The 27,952-nt window shown below is 37.0% G+C and overlaps 1 protein-coding gene across 2 annotated transcripts in view; it reads left to right on the top strand.

Annotated features, from left to right (window-relative positions):
• Nucleotides 1-27,952, top strand: part of LOC138704812 (receptor-type guanylate cyclase Gyc76C-like) — a 934,849-nt gene that overhangs the window by 744,254 nt on the left and 162,643 nt on the right. Inside the window, exon 1 of one of the 2 annotated variants that reach the window (XM_069833090.1) lies at nucleotides 27,625-27,735. The exons of the other annotated variant lie outside the window; for it this stretch is intronic. The gene's annotated coding sequence lies outside the window, so the exon portion shown is untranslated. Of the gene's footprint in view, nucleotides 1-27,624; nucleotides 27,736-27,952 lie in introns of those variants that run through there. 2 annotated transcript variants of the gene reach the window in all.

Genomic DNA, 27,952 nt, shown 5'->3' with positions numbered 1-27,952 from the left:
CATATAGCAGAAGGACAATGTTTTATACATACCAATTTTCATTGTTGTACAAGTTACAGTATTGGAGGAAAAAAAATGTTGAATATTTCCAAAAAATTGCTGCTGTAAGCTGTACCTAACCTCTTAAGAGAGCACTGTTTTATGATAATAAATTATTGAAAGAATTTTAGTTTCCTCCTTTAGATGTGCATAAATTTGATATTAACAAAAGTAACTTTTAGTTCAGAAAAGGAATTTCAAAATATTACATTTTCCTTTTGAAAAATAATTTTAAAACATTACATTTGTTCGGATCAAACTTCTGCTCATTTAAAGGACAAAGCTAAATTTTGTCAATCATTTATTATCATAATACACTGCTTTCTTAAAATTAACTGAGCATATTGGGCATTAAATCAATGGCTTTCCCAAAACACGCTATGAAATGTTGCATATAAAACGATTTTTATCTCGAAAAGGAAGAAAAGAACGAGCAAAATTGTGTTCAAACTTTTTTGTTTGAAATATCTCAAATAATAGCCCCCCTGAATTTAATGACATTACTTACTGTTCATTCTGTATATTTGATATTTGTCGTTTGGTCTAGCGCGGGAACCAATTGCAGTACACAGATTAAATCAACCTGGAACCAACGCAGGTATACCTCTGGGACGAATGGCATCTGATTCACAGATTTGGGAACCAATTCAAGTACGCCCTAATGTTTAAATTATGGCATTATTTTACCTGGTTGACTAGTTTCGATGTCATATCCATCATCCTCTGAATTATAGTGAGATCCACCTGTTGTGGTGAGGTGTGTTCATGACTAGTACTGTTGTATCGAAAAAGGTGTTTTCTGAAATTCAATTGAGTATTGAGGATGTGTTGTGGGTGTGTGTGTTTTTTTATGTCTATAAATTTCATATTGTTCTAGAATGTCGAGTTTCTGGCTTTTTGGTTGATTGCGTGGTATTTTCATGTCAGTTTCTAAGTTTCTGTAGTTATGATTGGAGTTTGTGATGTGTTCTGTGTACGTTGAATTATTGTGTGGTTTGGTTATGACTGTGATTATGTACCTTGTAACGTGTTTGAAATAATATTCCAGTCTGTCCAATGTAGATGTCATTACAATTAGGCCTATTTTATATACATTTGTAAAAATAATTACGTAGATGGGAGGATAATATTAAAATGGATTTGAGGGATATGATGATGGAGACTAGATTAATCTTGCACAGGATAGGGACCGATGGCGGGCTTATGTGAGGGCGGCAATACACCTTCGGGTTCCTTAAAAGCCATTTGTAAGTAAGTAATTACGTAATATAGTCTACATACTTGCGTACAATTTATGAATTAATTCAAAGGTCTTAATTTTGGGATTGAAAACAGACGTTTTGTGTATAATTTAGAAAAGAAAATTTCATCTTATTTGACTGAATATTACGTGATTAGATTAGGTATGTCCTTGAAATAAGTCAAGAAAATAAACTTACTTACTTACAAGGAACCCGGAGGTTCATTGCCGCCCTCACATAAGCCCACCATTGGTCCCTATCCTGAGCAAGATTAATCCAGTCTCTACCATCATATGCCACCTCCCTCAAATCCATTTTAATATTATCTTCCCATCTACGTCTCGGCCTCCCCAAAGGTCTTTTTCCCTCCGGCTTTCCAACTAACACACTATATGCATTTTTGGATTCGCCCATACGTGCTACATGCCCTGCTCATCTCAAACGTCTGGATTTAATGTTCCTAATTATGTCAGGTGAAGAATACAATGCGCGCAGTTCTGGGTTGTGTAACTTTCTCCATTATCCTGTAACTTCATCCCTCTTAGCCTCAAATATTTTCCTAAGCACCTTACTCTCAAACGCCCTTAACGTATGTTCCTCTCTCAAAGTGAGAGTCCAAGTTTCACAGCCATACAGAACAACCGGTAATATAACTGTTTTATACATTCTAACTTTCAGATTTTTTGACAGCAGACTGGATGACAAAAGCTTCTCAACCGAATAATAACAGGCATTTCCCATATTTATTCTGCGTTTAATTTCCTCCCGAGTATCATTCAAGAAAATAAACTATAAATGTTAATGTCATCTGCAGCATGGTAAAGAAACTGATTTTTTGTCAAAGAGACAAGATCACAAGAAAGTATGTGTCACCGTCAAATTTTTTCCTTGCAGCGCAATAAAAATGAACGTATCAGTGGGTTGTTACTGTAGAACATAACTCTTGATTCCCAGACGGCTATGTTTGTCGTTTTATTTTTGATTTCATGTTTCCTCAGCCTGAACCAGTCTGAAGGATAACTACTTGCAGGATAAGTACGAATAGTAAACGGTAGTCTGCTTTTTACCGACTTGCATTTTCATTTCAGTCTAGATATCATCATTCTAGACTATGATAATTCTATAGTTTGTAATTTATTTCTTATGTCGAATCAAGAGTCGTTAGCTATACACTCTTGTTGATGCTTATTTAGGTCAGACATTCGGAAAATGTTCGCATGACATTTTTCCCCTTTACGCTTCAAAATTGTATAATTGAAGCGTTGGGCCGAATAACGATCTATGTTACAATCTGGTAACTGTACAGGAGGAACAAAAATGTTACATCGTAATTCCGCTCATAAATTTACTATCGGACGGGAAACATAGACCGTTATTCCATCAATGTTTTGTACACTAAGCGATTGTATGATATTTTACACATCATAGAAGTTTGTAACATTTTTATCTCCACAGGAATGTTACTGGTGAATACGAACAATAAACAGTTTTATACAACAAGTTTTGATGGAGAAATCATTGCAATAAGTGAAAGTCTCAGGAATCTTCTATGCCACATCAATAAATTTAAAAATGCAGTTATATTGTCAGACTCCAAAGCAGCTATTCTATCAATAGTCTCTAAACACACACCATCATCTCAAACAGCAGAAATAACTAAAATGCTCTCTCAATTAATATCACTCAATAAAAGAATTGTATTCCAATGGATACCATCCCATTGTGGAATCCTGGGAAACGAGAATGCGGATGCTTTAGCAAAGAAGGGCAGCACTGCTACTTACAGACCTGTTACTAAATGTACGTATTACTCTGTGAAAAGATTTATTAAATCTACATACTTAGACTTCAACAAACAAAATTTGATAACACAATCTGAAGGGAAAAAATGGAACTCTCTGCATCAAAATCCACAGTTAATTCCCGATTTACCACGAAAATCGTCTGTAGCTGCATTTAGATTGGCAACAGGCCATGATTGTTTGGCCAAACACCTGCATAGAATTGGAATATATCAGTCCCCTAACTGCCCATTGTGCAACTCAAACCAAGAAATGGATTCGGAACACCTCAAAATCAGTGGCTGGCCATGATAATATCTTTGAAAAATATTGGAGTGCAAGAGGTCAAATGACTTTATTGTCAAACGCCTGGCATTAGAAAACAACAACAATCAGAATGTTATGAAATATAAGGTAGGTGTCCCTGATATGGCCATGCTAAGGTTTGAGAATTTTTCTAGCCGCTATTTTGAAAAAAATCTAAACCACTTTTTTCTTACTCGTTCTCAGTCTAATGGACTTTCTTAAAACAATTTCCTTTCCCCATAAAAATAGCTTTAATTGTCCAAAAAGTCCCAAATTCCAAAAGTTTACCTAGTGGCCATATCAGGAACATGTGCACATGATATGGCCACCCTTGTTCCATGTTCTACAAATCGTGATTGTTTTCATTTTGATAGCGCAATTGTGCTAAAATTAAATAATTTTGGTGTAAAATGAATAAATATGACAATTAAGTTGTTTTTCTTAAAATACAAAACTTTTGCGTAATCCCAGCTATAAGGCATGTAAATTTGTCAGGTGAAAAAATAAAAGTGAAATGAACTTGATATAGCCATGGTGCATTTGATATGGCCATATCAGGAGCAGGTAAGCTTTCACGAAAATCGTTTGATTATGAACAACTCGTAAAAGATACACCATCAACGACAACACCAATCAACAGAACATTAAAAACTGAATGGAGTAAGATGGTTTTCATGAAACAAGTATTTGAAAAACATGCATAAAACAAAGGAGACTTACCAGAGAAAAATAAGATGAGGTCACATGAAAACCGCAAAACAGGCAAGTGACGCCATATTGCTCAACCTGACTAGATGGAAAACGATCAAGTGACATACCAGGATGTCCTTTCACTGGATGCTGCTGCAATTTAGCGGATTTTTTGGTTAACTAACTCACAATAGGGAGGTGGCCATATCAGGAACATGGCCATAACAGGAGCACCCACCTTACATAATCAATAATGACATGATTATGACATTTATTTTTAAATACTATATGTTAATATGAATTAACGCCATGTAATTTACTGAGTGTTATATTATGAATAAACATACAATATCGATCAAATAGTCTACCTGGTTGGCAAGTTGGTATAGCGCTGGCCTTCTATGCCCAAGGTTGCGGGTTCGATCCCGGGCCAGGTCGATGGCATTTAAGTGTGCTTAAATGCGACAGGCTCATGTCAGTAGATTTACTGGCATGTAAAAGAACTCCTGCGGGACAAAATTCCGGCACATCCGGCGACGCTGATATAACCTCTGCAGTTGCGAGCGTCGTTAAATAAAACATAACATTTCGATCAAATAATAACACCATTAGGCTATTAGATAATAACTGCAGTATTGAGACGTAGGGACACCACTAAATTAAGCAAAGTTGTAACAATAACAAATGAATAGAGGAAACTTAGTTACTGATTGTCCAATTTCTTTAGCAGTTATTAATTTGAACTATGTTAGTTTCTTTCTAATAACCCTGTAGTTCAGCTGAAATCTATGTGCACAGACAGACAAGCAGACGAAATACTCAAGTCAATTTTTCGGCGTCAGAAGTCGATCGATTTTTTGCAGCATGACAATATAAAATAAAATTAAAGACTTAACTCTTGAAGAATATGTTTAGTAATCAGCATTAGGCCCTAATTGCATGAAAATATAAGCTATGACATAGGTTAAGAAAATGATGTAATGAAATGGCCTATAAGTGCTTTATCGGACTAAGATTCACAGGTAGTCACGTTTCACAGCCTTTCCATCACCACGTGGCTATTCCACGCACTGTTTCTTCCACGTGTGTGCATATGCCGTGTGTATCAGCTGGCTGGCGGAACCAGATGACAGACCCGGCGCTAAATCGCGAGGCTTTCCTCTCTGCCAGGCCACTGACCCTCGTTTGTACCGTAAGATTAGGTCCAGCAGCAGCAACACCTCTCTGCCAACTGTTAGCAACACGCCGTGATGTCAATTATGGCACATCTCCGTCACAAAGATCAACATAGGCAAACATAATGTACATTTCGAGACACTTAGAGAGTTTAGTCAGATCTTACACTGGAAAATCCTGGAAAAACTTTTGATGAAAGCTTGTAATGCTAAATTTTAGTCGTCCATTATGACACCACAGAACGCCGCGTTTCTGGCTGAAATTTCAGCAGAACTGGGTTCAATTTCTAACAATGGATATTTACCTTCCTTTCATTATGACCTGCGTGTATTGCTTTACCTTGTATGCGTTCTTAGGACAAAAAGGCGCATTCTGAAGTTATTGAATTATGTTAAAAAAATATGAACACTTAAATAAGCACCAGTAATCCTCTGTAACTCTGGCAATATGCCACAGGACTAATTAATCTCTGTACTCAGGATTGTTCAATGTTAGTTTACAGTTATCAAAAACGGCGAAACGAGCCAAAGTGCTGATGGCGATTATTATTATTATTATTATTATTATTATTATTATTATTATTATTATTATTATCTGGTTCGGCGCAACAAAATTAGAAGAAACAGTGTGAATTTAGAAAAGGACGATCTTGTACCGTCTGCGTATATATGATTCAACAGATAATATTCAGAAGAGAAGTGAATGTTCCAATATATATATATATATATATATATATATATATATATATATATATATATATACACGCATTCCGGTAAACTTTTTGCTATTACAAATTCCAACGAGATATATTTTATAAGCGAAATTGAAAATTAAAATTGCCGCCACTGCCGAGTCCAAGAGTTTATATTTTTTCATTATTATCGTTGGTGCAAAAGTAACTCATGCAATCTGGTGCTGCCATCATCCGTTATTGATCCTGAAACTATAGCTCGAAATCGCAAAATTTCCGTTATGCTTAAAATCGATGAGCTCCGTTTGGAATTTATTGTAATATAAGGTATGTAGGCCTAATATTTTAAACCTACGTTTTTGTTGTATAATGTGATCGAGTGATAGAGTTCCGGTAAACTTTTTTTCCAGAAAAAAAAAGCACTGTATATATATTGTAGAATATTTGTAGAATACGAAAAAACTTTGGATAATGTTATACACAATAAGCTATTGAATGGAATGTATGATAAAGGGCATATGAAACACCTATCGAAGACTATAAAAAGTTTATATAAGAATATCAGTACGACTATATAGTAGGCTAATAAAACAACAGCGAGTCAATGTGTTCAACAAGACTACCCACTATCACATGTGATGCAATAAGGTATTGGATAATATCATTGTCATACATTATATTATAATGTATGACAAAGGATAATTCAAAGATACCTAGTGAAGACTATAAAAAGTTTATATAAAATACAAGAATATCAATATGAATAGAAAATAGGACTATATAGTAGGTTAATATAACAATTGCTTTTGAACTGACAATAAAATATCTTCGTACTCTATCTATACAGGTTTTCTTCCAATTAAAACGTCTTCATATCTATTCAATGTATGGCAGTCTTGCTTTCCTCAGTGCCCATACGTCCTAAACACTCTTAATTTTGTTTCCTTCTAATGCTCTTACTGCATGTTCTATCCATTTTAGCCTCTGAACTTAGATATTTTATACATCTTGATTACACAACTTTCAACACTGTGTCACTTCGGAACATGTATTATATGACTTCCTTGTGTTAAATTCTATCGTACCTGGTTTACATGTTTCGACTTATTATGAGGATGACCCATAGACTTCTTGGTTTGTTAATTTTCTCCAGTCTAAAGTGACTGGGTCAAATACTGCACCCAATATTTTCCTCAAAATTTTACGTTCAAAAGATTTTCAATTTCTGTTAATCTGTCTTTATTATTGCCAATATTTCATTAGCGTAAGTCAGTATAGAAGTAACCAACGATTTGTGTAGGCCCTAGCAATCTTTCCTTTCTTGAAATTAATTTACTTTTCAAGTTGCTTAATAAAGGATAATAACGATTTGCAATCTGAATTCTAACGTCAATTACTTCTTTCACCTTGCTAATCGAACTTATTTGTGCCCCTAATTATTTAAAAATCATTAACTTCTTCAAATGGATTGGTATAGAATTATAGGTGATTGCATTAAAGATAGATTTCGAGAAACTACTGAATAATATTTTGTCTTCTCAGTATTCATGTGCAAACCAGTTGCAATTCTAACATTGCATAGAGTTTCATAGTAAGAACTTTGATGTTACCTCCACTTTCTCCACATACCATAGAATAATATAGCTACGGACTTGAAAAATTCAGCCAGCAAGAGTAAAAAGAAACATAAAAAGGCCTGACATACAATTGGTCATGAACTTTACTTCCATCTGTGGTGGGCTTAAAACTCATTAAATTTTCTCCTACATAAATGAAATAATTTATTCCGAAACTAAAGTAGAAACCAATCAACATGCTGTCCTTGTGCAGTGCGGGCTTGACAGCTCAATGTCACGGTTATTTCAGGTTGAAACGTGTGCCCTTTATCAAATTAAAAAATATAACCTTGACCAACAATACACTCCAGCTCCCCGTATTAAAAGGAACATTGGACGATTTCAAATAGTAGTGTGACGGTTGTACACAATGTACTGGTATGAAGGAGTAATTTAATTGTTCATATTTTCTTCATTTTCTACATCAGCTTAAAAAATTTTGGCACTGGCCTGTAACACAAGAAATGCAATTTTTGCATCACCATGACGAGTTTGTTTGTTTCTGATTGTTCTGGTGGTCATGCTGTCAGTAGGTTCTTTCCTTTAACTTGGCCTGCAAGATCGCCAGATATTAACCCAGCAGATTTTATTGGTTGTGGGTGTATCTGATAGAAATAGTGTTCTTAAACAAATCTACGACAATGTGTTGAACTCCGTCCCACACACAGTGGCAGATATTTCATAACACGAACTCAGAGCTGCTGTTTATACTGCAGTATTGAAGAAAGGCTGTTACTTGCACAAGAACAAAATGGTGGATACGTACATCTACGCTGAAGTTATGGCAATGGATGGTGATGCAAAAAAACAAAATCCATTTTTTGTGTAATATGCCAGTGCCAAAATTTTTAAGTTTGTCTAGAAAATCTAGATAAATCAGCGAAGGAGAAAATTATTTATTAATGTAAAAATTTATGCTACAGCGGCATCTTTATTAGTAAAATTTTAAGAAACGATATGTAATACATATTATAATAATCCGTGGTGCTACAGGCCACGAAGGGCCAAGACCGACCAGCCGGCTGCTGGCCTCACGGCCACAGGCCGAAGCAGAGTTGGACGATCATCCAACCAGAATGGAGGTATCGTGTGGTTAGCACGATGAACCCCCCAGCCGTTATAGCTGGTTTGCGTAACCGGATTTCACTACCTGTCGTAGCTCTCCAAGTGCATCACGATGTTGGGTGGGCACCGGTCCCATACACTGGCCGAAATTTCATGAGAAAATTTCTTCTCCCATGAGGACTCGAACCAACGCGCATTCCGTAACGCTAGTCCTAGGCAGGATGCCTTAGACCACGACGCCACGGCGCGGGACGTAATGCATATTATAATGCTAAAAATTCTGAATTCGACCCTTTATTGCAAAAAAAAAAAAACTTCCGCCATCCCACCCCGCACCTAAAATTCCCTTTTTTCGGGATTTTTCTCGCCTTGTGACTACACTGTTCTGCAGTAACAACTGATATCAAACGTGGACGACAATCGTACCAGAGGTACCAATATAAATTTTCCCAGAACCACAGAAATCATAATATTGAATGTCAAGTCTATACTAACTCCCAAAGACAAATTATAACTCGTTAAAATGGTAAAGGTTTATTATATATGGATTGCCCGGTATGATTATTTATAACCATGATAAAACTCAGTACAAAATTTGATAAAATGTAACTGCTGAGTAATTGCTAGAGTTTTGTAACTTAATGTAGCCTTGTGTAACAAGGTTATTTGATTAGTAATAATATCTAACTGCAGTAAAGTTATTATTAGCATTTATTGCCGTGTTAGACTACTTTTCTGACGTGGAACAAGTCTTTAAATAGAACCTTACTATTTCACCTAGAATTAATTTCCACACATTAAATCGAAAGTCTGTAAATTTAAATGACGTAGAAGCAGTGTTGGCTAATTTAACCGCCTATAAGTTGTTTAAATAAACGGTATAATGGTCATTATGGCCATTTTTCGTGATGCAAGAGAAGACATTTCTCAAGCAATTTTATTTACTAAAACTTTATATGCTTCATGAAACATTTATAAAAGTCTATATTATTAACATTAGGCCTACTTATCAAGCTTGTTCACATAGTAAGGAACAGACCTTCGTAACGGTGGTTAGTTTGCCTCCGCTCGTCCTTATACAGGGACATCATTTATTTTTACTAACATTTTTAATATTAACCTGGCTATACCTTTGGATTAACGGTTGAGAACCGGAAACACCGTTTGCTAACCCCTTCCATGACTGGAGTTCGATGATACTAGCGTAAAATACAAAAAAATCACTTTACTAGGTATAGGAGGGAAGAAAAGTAGTTCATCCATTTACCTAAACTAGGAAATATCGCAATTTTGAGTTTGATAATTTTAATTATATTTTTGTTTAATCAAAATACAGTACAGTATTAACAGTAAGTGTTTTTATAGCTGGCGCCAGCGTTTTTGACGTGTGTCCTCGAGTATAATGCTCAGTTTTTGAGAATGGTGCTAGTTCAGCTAAGAATGGTACCACTTCCTATAAACGTCACATCAGCCGTTTGCCAAACACAGTTGTCAGACTGACTGCGGCAAAGGTAAAACACTCGCACTTAACGTTCCCATTACTTATTTCATACGCCAAAAACTGTGATGCGGACTGTACTCACGAACTGAGTTATCCATCCGAATGTATTCATTATGCAGTGTATATTATACTGTCTACAGCACATTAGCGTACGATATAGAGAATGAAGTTAAATTGAAAAATAATCATAATGTGGATATTTAAACACATTTTTGAAAATGGTGGCCGTTTATTTCGATATAGGCTTCAGTTTTTTTGTGCATATTATCGCACTATAGACTATTGTATCTAATTCCAATTACTAGTTTCGTCCTTCGTACTAGTAACTCATGTTGAAATAATTCTGTACCTACTCTATAAAAGAGTGCCTTACGTACTGTAAATTCAATCTTCACTTCTGCCCGACCAGCAGAGATAAAATTACTCAGACATGCTATCTACTATCCGTCCAAGTGGTATGTTACAGGATCGTAGAGAGGGGGAAATCACGTGACAGTTAATTACTTAACGATGCCTTTTATTTAATTAATATTTGAGGAGAAAAATTCGCTCCGGCGCCGGGGATTGAATCCGGGTCCTTGGTTATACGTACCAAGCGCTCTGACCACTGAGCTACGCCGAATTCAATCCACAGCACCGGATCGAATTCTCCTCCTTCAATGTTTTCCCTTTATGGCCTGACTCCATGTTAGGCATATATGTTGACGTATATGTCCAGTGTCAACTGCCATTATACTAGGAGCGCACTCAGCTGAGTGACTTATTTGGCCGGGATTCCGCAGTTAAGTGCACAGTAATCTGTACAGACATATGCACTGCTAGCTATAAGAATATTATAGAATTATTAATTTGTCGTCCACACCTGTGGAGTAACGGTCAGCGCTTCTGGCCGCGAAACCAGCTGGCCCGGGTTCGATTCCCGGTCGGGGCAAGTTACCTGGTTGAGGTTTTTTCCGGGGTTTTCCCTCAACCCAATATGAGCAAATGCTGGGCAACTTTCGGTGTTGGACCCCGGACTCATTTCATTGGCATTATCACCTTCATCTCATTCAGACGCTAAATAACCTTAGATATTGATAAAGCGTCGTAAAATAACCTACTAAAATAAAATAAAATTAATTTTTCATACAGAGTAATATCTGTAATATTGACAATTAATAGAATTCGATCCGGTGCTGTGGATTGAATTCGGCGTAGCTCAGTGTTCAGAGCGCTTGGCACGTAGAACCAAGGACTCGGGTTCGATCCCCGGCCCCGGAGCGAATTTTTCTCCTCAAATATGGATTATCAATATTACCGATATTATTCTCTATGACAAATTAATAAATCTATAATATTATTTTTATTTAAGTTATTTTAAACAGTTGTGTAATATTACGTAGACGTCCAACTCCTAATAGAAATTAATGTTTTCAGAAAAGAGCTAAGACAGCCCAGTCACTAGTTTATACAGAGGGGCGAGCAGAAGCAGGTGGGGAAAATCGTGATGCGACGTAGGCAAACGGACGACAGTACCTGTGCGAAAATATGATTCAATATTGAAAGCTCTTTCGTCACTGGAAAACGCGAACGTATTTCTGAAACGTACACCTCATTCTAGTGCCGAGGTCATGGAAAGCATGGGGCTCTATCTCCATGCCCCCAAGTGCCTTCATGGCATGTTACGGGGATACCTTTACCTTTACCTTTACTATACTCACTAACTCAGTTCTGTGGTTCTGTGTGGAGGACAGCTGGAACGTCATTAGTTTAGTAGAAGGGGTGAGAGTGAAGTACATCCAAAAACTCAGGTACAATAAAAATTGAAGTAAAAATAAAATGATGTCCCTGTATAAATGTGTAGGTACTGTATAGAGGCTATATGTGCGTATGATTGTACTTTACGTCCTCAGTGGTCTAGTGGTTATCATGCGAAATTCGCGGTATCAGATCGGGCCGAAGATGGATTTTTTTGAGGGGGAAGGGTAAAAATTCTTGATCTGTCTTCTCGGAAGAGAAGTAAAATAAGACGTCGCGTGTCGTAAATTAATGTTTGTCACATAAAGTTTCTGCCTCGATTGAGGTAGTAAATACCTCGTGACGTCACTGAGTTGCCGTGAGTTTAGTGATTTGAATGAATAATGTGAGGTACGCTGAGCTGAGTTGAGTGAGTGAGTGAGTTTCGTTGTCTCGATTGCCTCCTTGACTGTACTGCAGAGACTTGTTGAACATAATTGCAATACATAATCTGTTAATTGTCTTAATGTCCACTACTTGATAGCTTAATGTAATTTATAAGATAATTTTTAATGTTTTGTGTCTATCAATATGTCAAGCAGTACTTAAGCCTGGAGAACGAGCTCTCGACTTGAAGAGCACTAACAATGTCAGTATTGTGCAACTCCTTAGATAAGATATAAAGTTTACGTATTTCAAAACGAAAACTGTTTTTTTCTTAATTTTATTCCATTTTTCAGGCAGCCTCTCCTCTCCTCTCCTCTCCTCTCCTCTCCTCTCCTCTCCTCTCCTCTCCTGTAGAGTCCAATATTTCAGGAGAAACGATTTACGGGCAGAGAAGTGTATGCCAAAGTCCGCATATTCATTTTCAAAATGTTTAAAACGTTCGTTTATGTGAAAATCTCGAAATCTTTTTTTTTTTTTTTTTTTTTTGCAGTGTTACTATATAGCATTACAATATTAAAAATATTGGATGAATACAGCTTCAAATACTTGGGATGTATTACAAGCAGTAACATGAGCTGCTGCCAGGAAGTCAAAAGGACGATAGCAATGGCGAAGAAAGCTTTTAATAGAAAAATAAGCATCTCTTCTGCGGGCTCTGGAAAAAAGAACTAAGGAAGAGACTGGTGAAGTTCTTTGTGCAGTGTGTGGCAGGAATATGGACAGTACAACGAAGTGAAGAGAAGCGAATAGAAGCATTTGAAATGTGGATATGGAGGAGAATGGAGCGTATGAAACGGACAGACAGAATAAGAAATGAAGCCGTATTGGAAAGAATGATGCCGAAACTGACCAAAAAGACAAAAATGAATTGGTTGGGTCATTGGTTAAAAAGAAACTGTCTGCTGAAATATGCACTGGAAGGAATGATGACTGGCTAATTCCAACAATCTTGACCATTACACCTTTGTTATTGATCATTATACCTTGTTATTTATATCTTTATACATTCGTAAATTCATTTGTTAATAATTTTATAAAATCAAATTAACTGTTAAGCTCTGTCAAGAGGCAGCCATGAATTTCGAGGAAGCGAATAAACTACAGATGATAAACAACATTAAGATACAGCTCGATTCTATGTTATTGGTCCTTGGTTGTTTGGCTAGTGAGCGAGCTGTGTGTTGCGGAATAAGAAATAAATTTAATCACAAATGTGTGTAGGAGGGGAACAGGGAAGAGAAGAATGAAAATAATGTCTATGATCGTAGCTAAGGGACACTCATGTCAAGAAAATATAAGTTACCATGACTTTGTTTAGTCAACATACGTAGTGGTTAGTAACGGGACGTGTGGAAGACTATTGTGTTTTTAAGACGGAGTATACCGTGACATTTTAAGAAGGAAGTGTTTGGTGTTATGACTGCGCGGCCTGACCTGCGTGACCCAGCCCGCCAGTAGTGATGAGTAACTCGCTCTTAGTCTGTCTACTTTTTTGCAGGGGCCAAAATTCCTGAGCTGTACATGGAGACTAAAATGAAGGCGGAAAATAGGAAAGACTGGAGAAAGCTGGGTTTGCAGTGAAAAACCTGCTCTTGGGCAGAAAACTGAATGAAACCGAGTAGTTGATAGAGCGTCGTTATATTACCAACAGAAAAACATATTGGATGAACTTAACTTCAGTATATACCTAAACGGCGCATCAGCCACAAGAAACGTCGTACGCTCAGACAAATCCTTTGTTCCCCCTTCGCACATTACTGTCATGGCCTTGGTTGTAACAGCATCCGCCATTTACGAGCGTGCTATTGGACAGCGACGACTGTGACTGTGTTACTGTACGTAGTTTCTCCTACCTTGTGCTCGCACTTTTTACGATAAGAAAGTGAAAACAGTAAACTAAATAACTTAAGAAAGCACTGTTAAACTTAGTTGATAATGTAAAGGACTATTGTCCTCGATACACTGAATTCTCTCTCCCTCCAACTCTTCATAAAAACTGCGGTTCATATAGGCCTATTTAAAATTTTTCCTTCTGTTATTGTGGATTTCGATGGCTCAGAACGACACTGTTACAACTCAAAAAATTCACTTTTTGAGTTAATACCATCATTTGAACACTTGAATTAAGAACTATGCTATGTGAAATTGTTACAACTCTAAAAATTTCCTAGAGGGACATAAATGCACATATAACAGCTTTAAAGTTATGCTATTTAGTATTTTTATCAATTGGAAAGTGTTATATTTTGCGTTGTAACAGTTATTATTAAATAACTATAATAACTAAATAATAACAGTGATGATATATACCAATTTTCATTGTTGTGCCATGATTCTCTAATTTACCATCTACAATGGAAAACTTTAAATGGCTCTACTGAAAAACCTCTATTTTTGAGTTGTAACAGTCTCGTTCTGAGCCATGGATTTGTGCACCAGAGAAAAAAAAAGTTTGTGTTGAAGCCGTCGTCCTTGGGATTTTCCAACATAAACTTATCTCCAGTGTTTACACACTTGTAATGTCTGATAACCAATACCTTATCAACATCGAGGAACGGAGGATTTAGAGTTACTATATTTGGAATATTCTTTCTTGTTCGACAATCTGTCAAAACTCAGCGTGCTGCGTATTCCATTAGCCTTTATTTCTTCATTATACGCAGAATAGAAGAAAGTATTTTGTTGCTGCAAAAAATCTTGTTTGACTGATACTGAAAAGTGGTTTTTGAGCCTTTATCACAGTCCATCTGTGAACAGCGATTTTTCCTAAACTATTAAACGGGTTTTGTTCATTTATAATATCTACGAGTCAATTTTTCCGGGAATTGTATAATAATATAATTACTGATAAGAAATTAATTAATTTTTATTTGAAATCAAAAAAAGAAGGGCCATGAATTCGAAATCGACTGTAAATATTTTCTTAACGTGAATCGTTTATGCGTTTGACATTCGACAAATTTTGTAAAACTCTCTAATAATACGATGACGTCATCCAAGCGCTCTACGTCATGCAAGCGATAAGAGCCGCAGTCTTGCGGTACTACAGTGTGGAAAGTGATATTTAGCGTAACTAGTGAATTATTTCCCGTTGTTCTGTATGGTTGTGAAACTTGGACTCTCACTTTGAGAGAGGAACATAGGTTAAGGGTGTTTGAGAATAAGGTGCTTAGGATAATATTTTGGGGCTAAGAGGGATGAAGTTACAGGAGAATGGAGAAAGTTGCACAACACAGAACTGCACGCATTGTATTCTTCACCTGACATAATTAGGAACATTAAATCCAGACGTTTGAGATGGGCAGGGCATGTAGCACGTATGGGCGAATTCAGAAATGCATATAGAGTGTTAGTTGGGAGGCCGGAGGGAAAAAGACCTTTAGGGAGGCCGAGACGTAGATGGGAAGCTAATATTAAAATGGATTTGAGGGAGGTGGGATATGATGATAGAGAATGGATTAATCTATCTCAGGATAGGGACCAATGGCGGGCTTATGTGAGGGCGGCAATGAACCTCCGGGTTCCTTAAAAGCCAGTAAGTAAGTAAGTGAATTATTTATTTACGAAAATAATAATCTCAACTGGATTTTTTTAGCATGCTCAAAATATCCTCCATACACATGTTGCAATCATGTACCCGTTTGCAATATATGGAAATGCGCCTAGCAGTATATCTTCTGGGTCGCAGTGCTGGATCGTAGTGCCCCCTCCCGAAATTCAGTTCAAAATTCAAAGCTGTCTGTGATGTTGAAGTTGGTCATGTATTACAAAATCGTCTCTTCCACACGTAGGCCTACTTGTGATTGAAGTTTCACTGCCACCTGTTCAAGTTAAATTTTCCGTACAGAAAATAGGTTATATCTCAGAAACTTTACATCTAAGGATAAGTACTATATATAATATTGTGTTATTTATTGAACTCTGTGCTTCTCAATTAGAGGTGAACAACGATCGAGAAAGCAAGACTAACAGCGCCTGCAAAGCCGAAAACCCGCACGACAATGTATACGTCGCGTCGTTGACGTTAAGACTGCTTGTGAGTGTTTCGAGACGTCGAGATTGATCACTCCCGTTGTCTCGAACGTCAAGCAGCCTTGAATCGTCACAGTTGTTTATACCTCACTGAACTTTTATCTACTTTGGTAACTGTTACATATATATGTATAAACATCATCTCTACCTTTCAGTGTATAATAATCCGTTCCCCAGACTTTATTTTATTACTGGGCCCTTATTAAAAGGCTAGGAATTTTCTTTTCATATGCTTGAGATCAAGTGTGCAATCTCAAGTAAAAAGATATTAACGTTATGTTTTATGTTTCTTAGAAATGCAAATTTATTTGAGAATTGTTTTTTTATATTTATATAACCATAGGTAATATCATATAATAGAACCAAAACATTTTGTTAACTAAGATACTGTTCTGTTTTGTGTTTTTGTCTCATTTAAACATTTATAATGTTATTTATTTCAATGATGTATGTTATTCAAAGTTAAGAAATCTTCCCACGCCGACCAAATGCTATTTCGAGAATGATGAGCGAGAGTCTAAGCGCATAAGAATGACGAGACGATACCAGTGTTGCCAACTGGACGGAAATTCCGTCAAAACTGACGGAATTTGAACGTAACGGACGGGAAAAGAATGGCTTTGACGGGTGACGGATTTTATGACGGAAATTACGATTTACATCGTCTTTTGACTTTTTTAGCTGCTGTCATTTTTAATTGCTTAATTTTTGGAGGAACAAAGACCAACCCAGCACATCAACTGCAGAAATAGAGGCAGATGATGTGGACGAATTATTATTTCATTCAAGATTGGTAAGTAAGTTGTGTTAAAATTTGCTTTTTATTTGTATATAGATATGAGTGGATATATATTTTTTTATTTTGACGTTTTCTGGCGTATTTTCAGGTGTTAGACTGACGGGGATACAATTTATGTGTTGCCAACACTGGACGAGACTCGTAAAACAAATGCAACGAACACAAGAGAGCGAGAGTGGCAGTTAGTTTTGTTCATCTCTATTCTCAACGTTTGTCAATTCACGTTCCATTTGAATATCCACTCTTTCCTCCGTTTACGACTGGCGATTAACTAAAATTATTCCTAGCCAATAGAATTACTGTAAGCTTACACGTTTTTTTGGAAAATATACTGCATCTGGTGGGATGATAAGTCGCCCGGGTGATAGTGAAAGATATGGAGAAAGGAACATCAACTATACTTTGCACTTCAATCCCTATTATGATCCATTAATGTGTCTCGGTTTACATTGAAGCATTGTACCGATATCCTTCCTAGCCTTGGAAAGCAGTTTTGAAACGTTGTGACTAGTCCCGTAGCTTATCAGCAGAGGTCTATATTTACATCCAGTCGACGCAAGGTCTATTATTAGCGTTTGTGTTATCTGAACCACAGCCTCTCTCTTTCTCTTCTGACTCGACACGCAATGAAATGTGTACATACAGTACGTTTATATGTATGCATGTTGCTCAGAGAACATACGCACACAGATCCCGTATATAGGGTGAACCGTAAGTGATGTCATTAATTTCAAGGAGTTATTCTTTGAGATATTTAAAATGAAAAAGCCTTAACAAAATATATCTCATTTTTCTTCCTTTTCGAGATAATAGTAATATGCGTTACAAGAGCGGTATGTTGAAGTTTTCGTGTTCGAGGAAAAGTTTGAAAAAGCGAAACGTAGTTGAGCTTTTTTAATTTTCGAGAATTGAAAGAAAACATACCGCTCGAGTATCGTACATTATTTTGTGCGAAGATCGTTTATTACATACTTGAAAGAGGAATTTCTAATTAGTTGCAATGAAATCTCCATCTTGGTTTCTGTTCAATGACGGCAAATTTGCAAAACAAAAATATCTTTCTTCAACATTGTTGCTTTAAAATGTTTTCTGTGTTTACTATACTCCAACAGGCCGTGATATACGTCTGTCTTTTTTTTCCCCCAGTCTATAAATGCGAACTTAAAACAAACGGTAAGGTTATGTAATGATTTATTTTACATTTTAATATTTTAACAATATTATTTATATAACATATTGCAGTAATAACATCGGCATCTGGAATCTTGTTGATTTTTTCACGGCTTCCTTAATGTTACTTGCATCACGAATGCAGTAACTTTAGTGGAGTTGTAAAGTTTACTTAATTTTTGCAAATATTTAAAAACAATAATTAACAGTGAAATTTAGGTGAAATTGCAGTGGCAAGTTTCCAATTTATAATTATTACTATATTGAACGTCTCTAAAAATAATATGTTAAAAGCCTAAAGCAGTAAAATCAATATGTCACTTAAGCGGTAAGAAGCGGGAAATTGTTATGTGTGTTAGGTTGGGAATACTGAATGTGGAATTTTAGACTTTCCGCGGATTGGTTTTGTGCGGAAACCAAGCAAATACGCACGATCTCGCACAAAAATGATTTTATATTAAACAATTCATAGCGTGTTTTGGGAAAGCCTTTGATTTAATTCCCGATAGGGTAAAGATTGGTAATATTGTGATACGAGTAATATTGTGATAGTTCTTTTTGAGAATTTATTACAATTTTACTGAGCGAGAAAAGGACGTGTTTTGTGCAGAAACTTGTCCACGAGCATTCCCTTAATACTAAAATACTACAAATACTGCGGAGTGTTTCTCTCAAAACCAATGTCTGGCTATGTTTGGGAGAGTCTACCTATGTTTTGGGAAAGCCGTTGATTTAATTCCCGATAGGGTAAAGGTTGATAATATTGTGATACGAGTAATATTGTGATAGTTCTTTTTGAGAATTCATTACAATTTTACTGAGCGAGAAAAGGACGTGTTTTGTGCAGAAACTTGTCCACGAGCATTCCCTTAATACTAAAATACTACAAATACTGTGAATTGTTTCTCTCAAAAATAATGTCTGGCTATGTTTGGGAGAGTCTACCTATGTTTTGGGAAAGCCGTTGATTTAATTCCCGATAGGGAAAAGGTTGATAATATTGTGATACGAGTAATATTGTGATAGTTCTTTTTGAGAATTTATTACAATTTTACTGAGCGAGAAAAGGACGTGTTTTGTGCAGAAGCTTGTCCACGAACATTCCCTTAATACTAAAATGCTACAAATACTGCGGAGTGTTTTTCTCAAAAATAATGTTTGGCTATGTTTGGGACAGTCTACCTATGCGAAAAAAAAAAAAACTATCTCACCTCTAAAATACTTCACGAACAAAGCACACCAGGATTAACTAATTCACATCTGGGGAACTGTTTACGTGTAGTTACAAGCGACATCTCCTTGGACATCACTTAAATTCTCAGTAACATTAAAGTTCAAGCATACCCCCAAACTAAATTCAGCATGTTTTGCTATTAGATCTGTGCAAAAGACAGTAAATATCAATACCTTAAAAACAATATAGTCTACTTTGCATACTTCCAGTCGGTAATGAGTTTTGGAATAATATTCTGGGGAAATTCCACCGATAGTAACAATATATTCCTACTACAAAAAAGAGTAATTAGAATAATAGTAGGTGCCAAATCCAGGGAATCGTGTAGGACTATTTTCAAAAAAATTACAAATAATTCCCATGGCTTGTCAGTATATTTTTTCATTAATATTCTTCCTCGTATGTAATCGTGAAAACTTTGTAACTAATTCAACAGTTTATAGCATAAATACACATTAAAAATTACTTTCATACTCCATCGGGAAGTATATCGTGCTATCAAAAAGAAGTGCGTTATATGGCAGTAAAAATTTTTAATAGCCTCCCTATCGATATAAAAAATGAAATTCAAAACATAAGATTATTTAGGGCCAAATTAAAGAAGTACCTAATTTCTTATGCCTTCTATTCTGTAGGTGAAGTCATGACATTCAATAACGCTTCATGAAATTGATACTAAAACTTTGTGTTTTACTAGACTAGAGGGCAGTTCGGAAGGCGGTCGGCTGCTATATGCGCCGTAGCATTTCTGGCATGTGACGTCACAAGCTTGTACAGCAGAACCAATCGGAATCAGTCTGTAACAAGTACTTCCCAAGTTCGTTTGTTCACGTGTGAGTGTTTCAATACATTGAATAAGTAAAACTAGCATTTACTGTGTATGTAAGATAAATGAATGTAACAAAAGACTGTAGAAAAACAAGTATTGCACAGGCAGCTGCGGAAAATGTTGTTTAAGGTGTATAATTATTTTAAAAACGTTGACGAGCACAACGCTGCCGGCCGTCTTGATGCTGGCTGTAACGCTGCCAACGCGCAAGAAACGACTGCAGAAGCATTTGGTGTGGGATTGAGAACCGTGCAAAGAATATTGTTAGTGAAGGAAACAGGGTTTGTTTGGTGTCATGCTTACAGTAATCAACGGCTAAGATCATTATTGTCTTTTGATAATTTAAATTCTCTCCTGTGCTATTTGTATTGCACGTGTTCGTGAAGTACGGTGTGGCAATGTTGTACGCTGCCTTGCTCTCTCTATCTGTCTCCCTCGACGCAAACGCTAGCTGACTACCGTCTTCCGAATTGTCGTGGACTCTAGTAGTGTTCTCCAACCAGGAGATCAACCGTGAAAGGAATGTGCTTACTATTGCGTCATCTATTGGAGCAATGTAGATATATAATATTATCGTTATAACGTCAGTTTAAAAACCATTCGCTCTCCTGCATCTATTTCCTGTATGGAGAGATTAAAACACCAGGAGATTAACAGTGATCTAATTTTGTAACTGGGGTAGTATAAACATGTGTGTATCAATGTTATTGTTTGTGCTGTGACAGCGAGCCAATAGAGATACGAGTACCCACGTGTGTGGCCTTATGACATCTAATGACATCAACATTCATTCACAGCATTACTCCCCTTCGTCTCATCCGGCAGAGACTTTCTCGTGGTTGGAGCACAGTAGACTACATTGTAAACCTTGTCTGTATATACTCGTATTTCATCTAGACTGTGAATATAAATTGAGACTTTATAATAGTATTAGGTTGTTTAACTTGTTCCATATTCTAGCTGTGAAGCAATGTATGAATACCATGGAATGTTAATAAACACAATACAATTACCCTGGTGAGCATTTTAGAAAATGTATTTATGGTTATCTTATTTATGAATTGATATAGGCCTATTAAAGATAGTGTATTCCACGGTGCTCGCTCATTTAGTGCTACATATGGGCGGTGGTCACTATCTTCAAAAGGTTGAGAACCCCAGTTCTGCATTGTACGCGGTTGGAGGCACGAGCACTTCGGCGGTATGAGTTGTTGGCTCGTGGCTTTGATGTGTAACACTCGAGACACTGAGCTTAAGACTGCCGGCAACACTCGCGATAATTTGGAGAGTTCCGGTTCTTTATTTTGCAGCCTTACAAACTGCTTTGATGTGTTGATCGACATCTTGGATGATTCTAAACAAACACAGAAACGAATCTCGCGTCTCTGGTATGTTGCCAGCATCTCTTCGATAACCCGTCTAGTCTGACATGACTTGTGTGTTCTCTCCCTCCTACTTGGCTAAGAATAAGTCAAAACTATAAAACACCAGAACTCTCCCACATGACGCGAAGCAGATACCTACTCTACAGCGTTTATAAAATACGGTATAGTTTCCTTCATCGTCATTAAGTCATTCCCGAAAACTACAACAGATGTTGAAAGACGATAGTCTTATCATTTAGACATCTTTAATACAATTTGTTGCAAGAGTTTGGGTCTTTTGCTCGTAAGGATAAATTTCCATGTACAATAAGTTACAACACTGACTACTTCGTGTATATAGTTAACATTATTTCATTTTCGGCCATTGAAGTGTAATGAAATTTTGAATTCCAGCCAATCACAGTCATACATCGTGATAATTTCTGCAGCTCGATTTATCGCATGGTCGTTCTTTTTTTTTATTCAATGTCACCAACTGTTTCCACGTAAATCGATGAGCATGAATCCATTGTACTAAATAAAGTGCGAAATCCTACTTCCACATCTACATCTTCATCTTCTACTTCCATGTCCATTGTATCTAAAGAAAATGACACTCCTTCATAACAATTGTCCATTTAATTAATGTATTAATCAGGTTATTTGTAATTATACTATAAAATGTTTAAATTAAATTATGATTTTAGCAGATAATGAAAACGTATTTCTGTTATAATAACAATAGAAAAGCGCAGTACATGTAATTAGCATTTTTAAACCTGAATTTCGCTTTTCTCAATTGGCATTACTGAATAACATTCAATTTATTTATTGCAGTAATCGTTATTCATCTATTTGACGTCACAATGTCTGAATGGGTTAAGTATTCATAAATATACAATTATTAACATTTTGTGAGCGAATTTTAGGGATATATTATTTACAATTTTATTTTATTCACGAAATAGTCCTAATAAATGTCACTCGAGGTCTGAGATTACTATGGAAAGATTATATATTACAGAAAACTGTCCTTTTTTTATCCTAATCTCATAAATTGAGAACATGTTAAAAATGACTATACTAGCGGCCACTAAATCAGGCGGGTCAGAGAAATTACGCTGTTGCCAAGGTTATCTAGTAGTTGGCGTAGAAATGTCCGATTGAACACACCATTTCGTAGCGCGAGACAGTTTGTTCTCTCCCGAGTTCTGGTGTTATCTCCAACATTGTTGCAAAACAAATGGTGTAATACGGTGTCCAACGGTGTAATTATTTTCCATATAAACCATTTTAAGTGATTATGAAATATAAAAACCTAAGCAAGTTTTAAATTTAAATCCGAAAAATCGTGTATTGAAAATGACTAATGACTAGGCCTACCTTAAACTTAACAAACGGACAATTACAGGCTTCTTAATGGTCTTAAAAGATGTGCAGGACCTGGCATTCTTTGCGATTGTGAGACCGTAATAGAGTGAGGCCTATGATTCATCCATGACCACTTCTGTATATAAAATTAAAACTGACCTACCTCATTTTTCGTCTAATGCCTTGAAGGATGATGTAGGCTTACTTCTCCCATAGATGTCTCAGCATTTCTGTAGCCTCCTGGAAGAACGTCCAACCTCTGCAGACCACCGATATATGACCTCCATTACTTCATTTTTAGATGAAAATATCTTTCAACGCATGTATTCTTTCAGTTTGTGTAACAGCCTGCAATAGCTGGGGGCTAAAACTGGCGAATAAACTGGATGTTCGAGCAATTCGAGCAATTCTGCTTTATGAATGGCAGCCATTGCAACACAAGACCTGTCTGTGATTTGGTGTGTTGTCATGATGAGTGCCTCAGTTTTCCACGACGTTTCTCCTTAGTTGCCTCTAGCAACTTGAATATTAAATTGGCATAATATACGAAACGTATAGTTTAAAAGACAAATGCATGCAACTGTATAATCACATATTAGAAAGTTGCAGCCAGACCTATTTTTTTGGCGACGCTCAAATCAGTCACATGTACAGGCACGGACCTGCACGCATCAGCGATCGTCCAGTCGCAGGTTAATTGTAATCAAATGTACGAGGCGCGTCCATAAAATAACTTTCCCACTCGCCCCACAGCTAGCAAACCATATGTTGCGCGAAGCGATTGCGTGTACGTGATAGAGTAATGTCCTGGCGTGGCGCATGCGCTAGCGGAACTTCCCGAGTGCTCTCAGTAGCTTTGTTGGTTGAAGACGGACGTTCCTATTCCGGCTTCCGCCGCCTGTGAAGTGCGGTCAGTGATAAAGTTTTTGAATTCACAGGGCATAGCACCGATTGAAATTGATCGTCAGCTGTGCCAAGTCTATGAGCAAGCAGACAGTACGTTGCTGCTGTAGACAGTTTTCAGCAGGACGCCAAAATGTGCATGACGAGGAGCGCAGTGGGAGGCCAACCATCATCACAGACGACCTTGTGGACAACGCATCATCTGTTTGCTCATGACGTTAGGCCCATAGACCTGGCACAGCTGACGATCAATGTCAGTCGGCGCTATGCCCTGTGCATTCAAAAACTTTATCACTGACCGCACTTCACAGGCGGCGGGAGCTGGAATAGGAACTTCATCTTCAACCAATGCAACGAAGCTACTGAGAGCATTCGGGAAGTTCCGCTAGCGCATGCGCCATGCCAGCACATTATTCTATCACGTACACGCAGTCGCTTCGCGCAATATATGGTTTGCTAGCTGTGGGACGAGTGGAAAAGTTACTTTATGGACGCGCCTCGTACTGTGTATTTTCGGACGGTATTGTTTTGAACAGTGTCGATAAACATGTCTAACCACGAATCAAACAGTAACTGTGGCTTGTAAATGGTGTGCTTGGCACTGACAGAATGATAATAAAAATAGGAATAAAGATCAGCCCTTTATAATAAACAATTGAAAGAGTATAATGACCGCAATTTAAGTCTTCGCTTAACTTGTAAAATTGTCATTTCACTAATCGTTGTCTTGGAATCGGATGCACCCAATAACAGTGTCTACGTCGTTTTTCTTTGGCACTGAGCAAAAGAATAACCACGCTAGTGGCTTCAATGAAATCCATAGTGATACTACCTACGAACCACGATTTATCGGTCGCAGTGAACGCATCACAATACATTTCTGCGACAGCGTTTTTTCAGTCGCAGCGACAAGGAATTGCAATGGCCTTAATTTCACTTAAAACAAAGGATATGCTATAAAAGTTAGGATGCAGAGACGAAAGGCAATTATGACCTGTACAATTTGTTTACAATTAGTATAATATTCTATTCTTTTCTAAAATCACACGAACGTGATGTTGACGATGAGAACGAAGACTATGATGCTGTTTTATTTTTCTGGAAATGGAGGACACGACATTTAATTACTAGTGCAGTATGCGTAATATATAACATTTTGGACTGTTACGCATACATATACCACTGTTGTACTGTAGATTCCAAGTAACTTCTCCGTCTCTGGTAGTCTCTCTCCTCTTTGACGTTGCAATAATAAACGCTTGGCAGATTATTTGTTGCTCCAGTTCGGATGATGACCCGCGTCGTTCCATTACAACTCGGATCCTTGCTTTCGGCTCTGTCAGCATTGCTTTTATTGCTAAGAGCAACGACATTGGTTTGATTGAAGACGTCAACTATCGACTCGAGTGTCGGAAGTCCTCGATTTCTTGAGTACCTGCCGCCAAATTTTGTAGCTCCATTCACAGTCAAGTATGCTAATGGCTTCTCACTATAAAATGACCGAAGTTTGATCAAAGGCAGAATTTTATTATAGTCTTTGGAAAGCAGCTAAAGAGAATTGAACACATTGGCCAGGTGTTGTGTGTTCGTGTTATGACAAGTTTCCAGAAGCCACTTCAGCAATGCATTGCAAACGGAGGTCACCTGAAGGATGTGTTTTTTTAAATAACTTCAATTATATAAAAAAACGAAAACCAAAAGTATAAATAAGCTGTACTGTTCAAATACATATTTGAGGCTTTCAGAATAATAACGGCAGATCCCAGTCCAAGTTCATTTTGAGAAAAAAATGACATTTTATGTTTGTTTTTAAAGCTTTGCAAATTTTTAACATTAAGACTTCATTTTTTCAGGATTTGTTAAATTTGGTGCTTAAAGTCTACCTGCAAATTCTTGATCCTTTGTCGTTAGTAGTTCGTCTGTTTTTCTGATGTTTACTTAAACAGGTATATGAAAATTTAAAAAAAAAAAAAATGGGATAATGATGATTTTTCTTTTATTTACAGGGTTGTTTCCGATCTATGATAACGAATTTGAATGACATCATGTGCGTCAGGAGTCACACGACAGCTGAACTGTGGCGCGAGGTGACAGACCCGTAGTGAGTGATCTCATAGTCAGAGTGCACGGCGACTCACAGCAGAAATTCCCAAGAAAATCGAGCCTTTTTGAGAGGGGTACATAACAACCCAATATAGTTAAGTGGAAATAAAAGAAGCCTGCAATAAACGTTATTTCCAAGAAAGGCATCTTCTGTGTTAACAAGATTGGTAAAACTCGAATGGAATTAATTTGTATCATCTTGTGGGGTGCAGCGACTTATGACGGGAAGTGAATTTGCTTGCTTTTTCCACTCTGGAATTAATCCCAGCCGAGCTTTGCCAGTCTTACTAGGTACACAAGATGCCTTTCTTGGAAATAGCGAAACCACGTTTTTTTGCACGCTCCTATGATTTTCACGTAACTGTACTTGGCATCGGAAAGGGTTGCAATGTATCCCTCCCAAAAAGGCTCGATTTTCTTGGGCATTACTATTGTGATACACCGTGCACTCTGATTATGAAATCACTTACTACTGGTCTGTCACCTCTGGCCGCAATTCAGCTATAAATGTGATTCCTGACGCACATGATGTCATTCAAATTCGTTATCAGAGATCGGAAACAACCCTGTATATGTTCTGGTACGATAAATCTAAGTATGATTGAATCGAAAACTTTCATTTTTACGAAGTAAATCCAAAGAGCAACAATATGAAAATGTTTGTTTTATCCAGTAAAAGAGTTATTGACTACAACGCCATGAACATGTGGTGGACGCAAACAGAGGCTCACACAGTAGGGATATGCTATTTATTTACTGAAAAAGCTTTGTTTTCCACTAAGTACTAATTTTCATTGTGGAATATGAGAGCTTTGACATATCTCATTTAATTTGATACATCACCGTATGAAAGGTACAGTCCGGGTCACCGTTTCTGGCGCGTGAAATAAGTAATGGGAACTTTAAGTGCGAGTGTTTTACATTTGCTGCAGTCAGTCTGGCAACTCTGTTTGGCAAATGGCTGATGTGACGTGTATAGGAAGTGGTACCATTCTCAGCTGCACTAGCAACATGCTCACAAACTGGGAACTATATAACTAGGACACACGCCAAAAACGCTGGCGCCAGCTGTAAATGGCAGGAGTATATAGTCGTACATCCATCTCAAAATTCGGGGTCTGCCGTTATTATTCTGAGCGTCTCATTTGATTCACTTCATGAAGATTTATCACACTTCAAAAATATTTCGCTAAAATACCCCGCTTTGATAGACACATTTTATTTTAAAAACACAGAGGGAAAAAAATGCTCAGAGTTTTTTTTTTTTAACTGAAACAAAACGAAACTGTCTTTGGCCCCTTGTCTGTATATTTCCTTGCATCATGACCCAAACACAACAACGATATAAGCGCAGCATTGAATGCGAACAGATGTCGCCGTCTAAACATATCGCAGACAGACGTCCATCCATGCAGTAGTTAGTTGCTTTTTATGTATCTTTGTTTTTGTGCAGTGTCAGGAGATTCGATTTCAGCAAATACAACGTGGAAAGTATATAACTGTGAGCAAGTACATTTACCTGGATAATTATCTGAATAAACAAACCGTACCAAGCTCCTTGCTGATAGCGCACTCCCGCGAACGCAGTGCTCTGCCAGCTTCAAACAAGTGTAAATGGACAGAAAACGCTCCCTGTCTGCATCTTCTCATATCATCATGTGGTAATTATTATTGTTGTTATTATTATCATTAAACTTAACCGTGTCTTGCATAATTCTTTATTGATATGTTTATTAGACATTATACATATTTTGTTTACAAGTTTCAATGACGAACGTTTTCGACTGTGAAATAGTCGTCTTTAGATCTGTAATTAGCATTAACAGTTATGAACACAACTAAATGGCTATGAATTAATTTATGTTTTCTAGGTATAAA

The sequence above is a fragment of the Periplaneta americana genome, chromosome 8 (assembly GCF_040183065.1).
Source record: "Periplaneta americana isolate PAMFEO1 chromosome 8, P.americana_PAMFEO1_priV1, whole genome shotgun sequence".
In the NCBI taxonomy this organism is placed as follows: domain Eukaryota; kingdom Metazoa; phylum Arthropoda; class Insecta; order Blattodea; family Blattidae; genus Periplaneta; species Periplaneta americana.
This window is presented reverse-complemented; position numbering and strand designations above follow the sequence as displayed.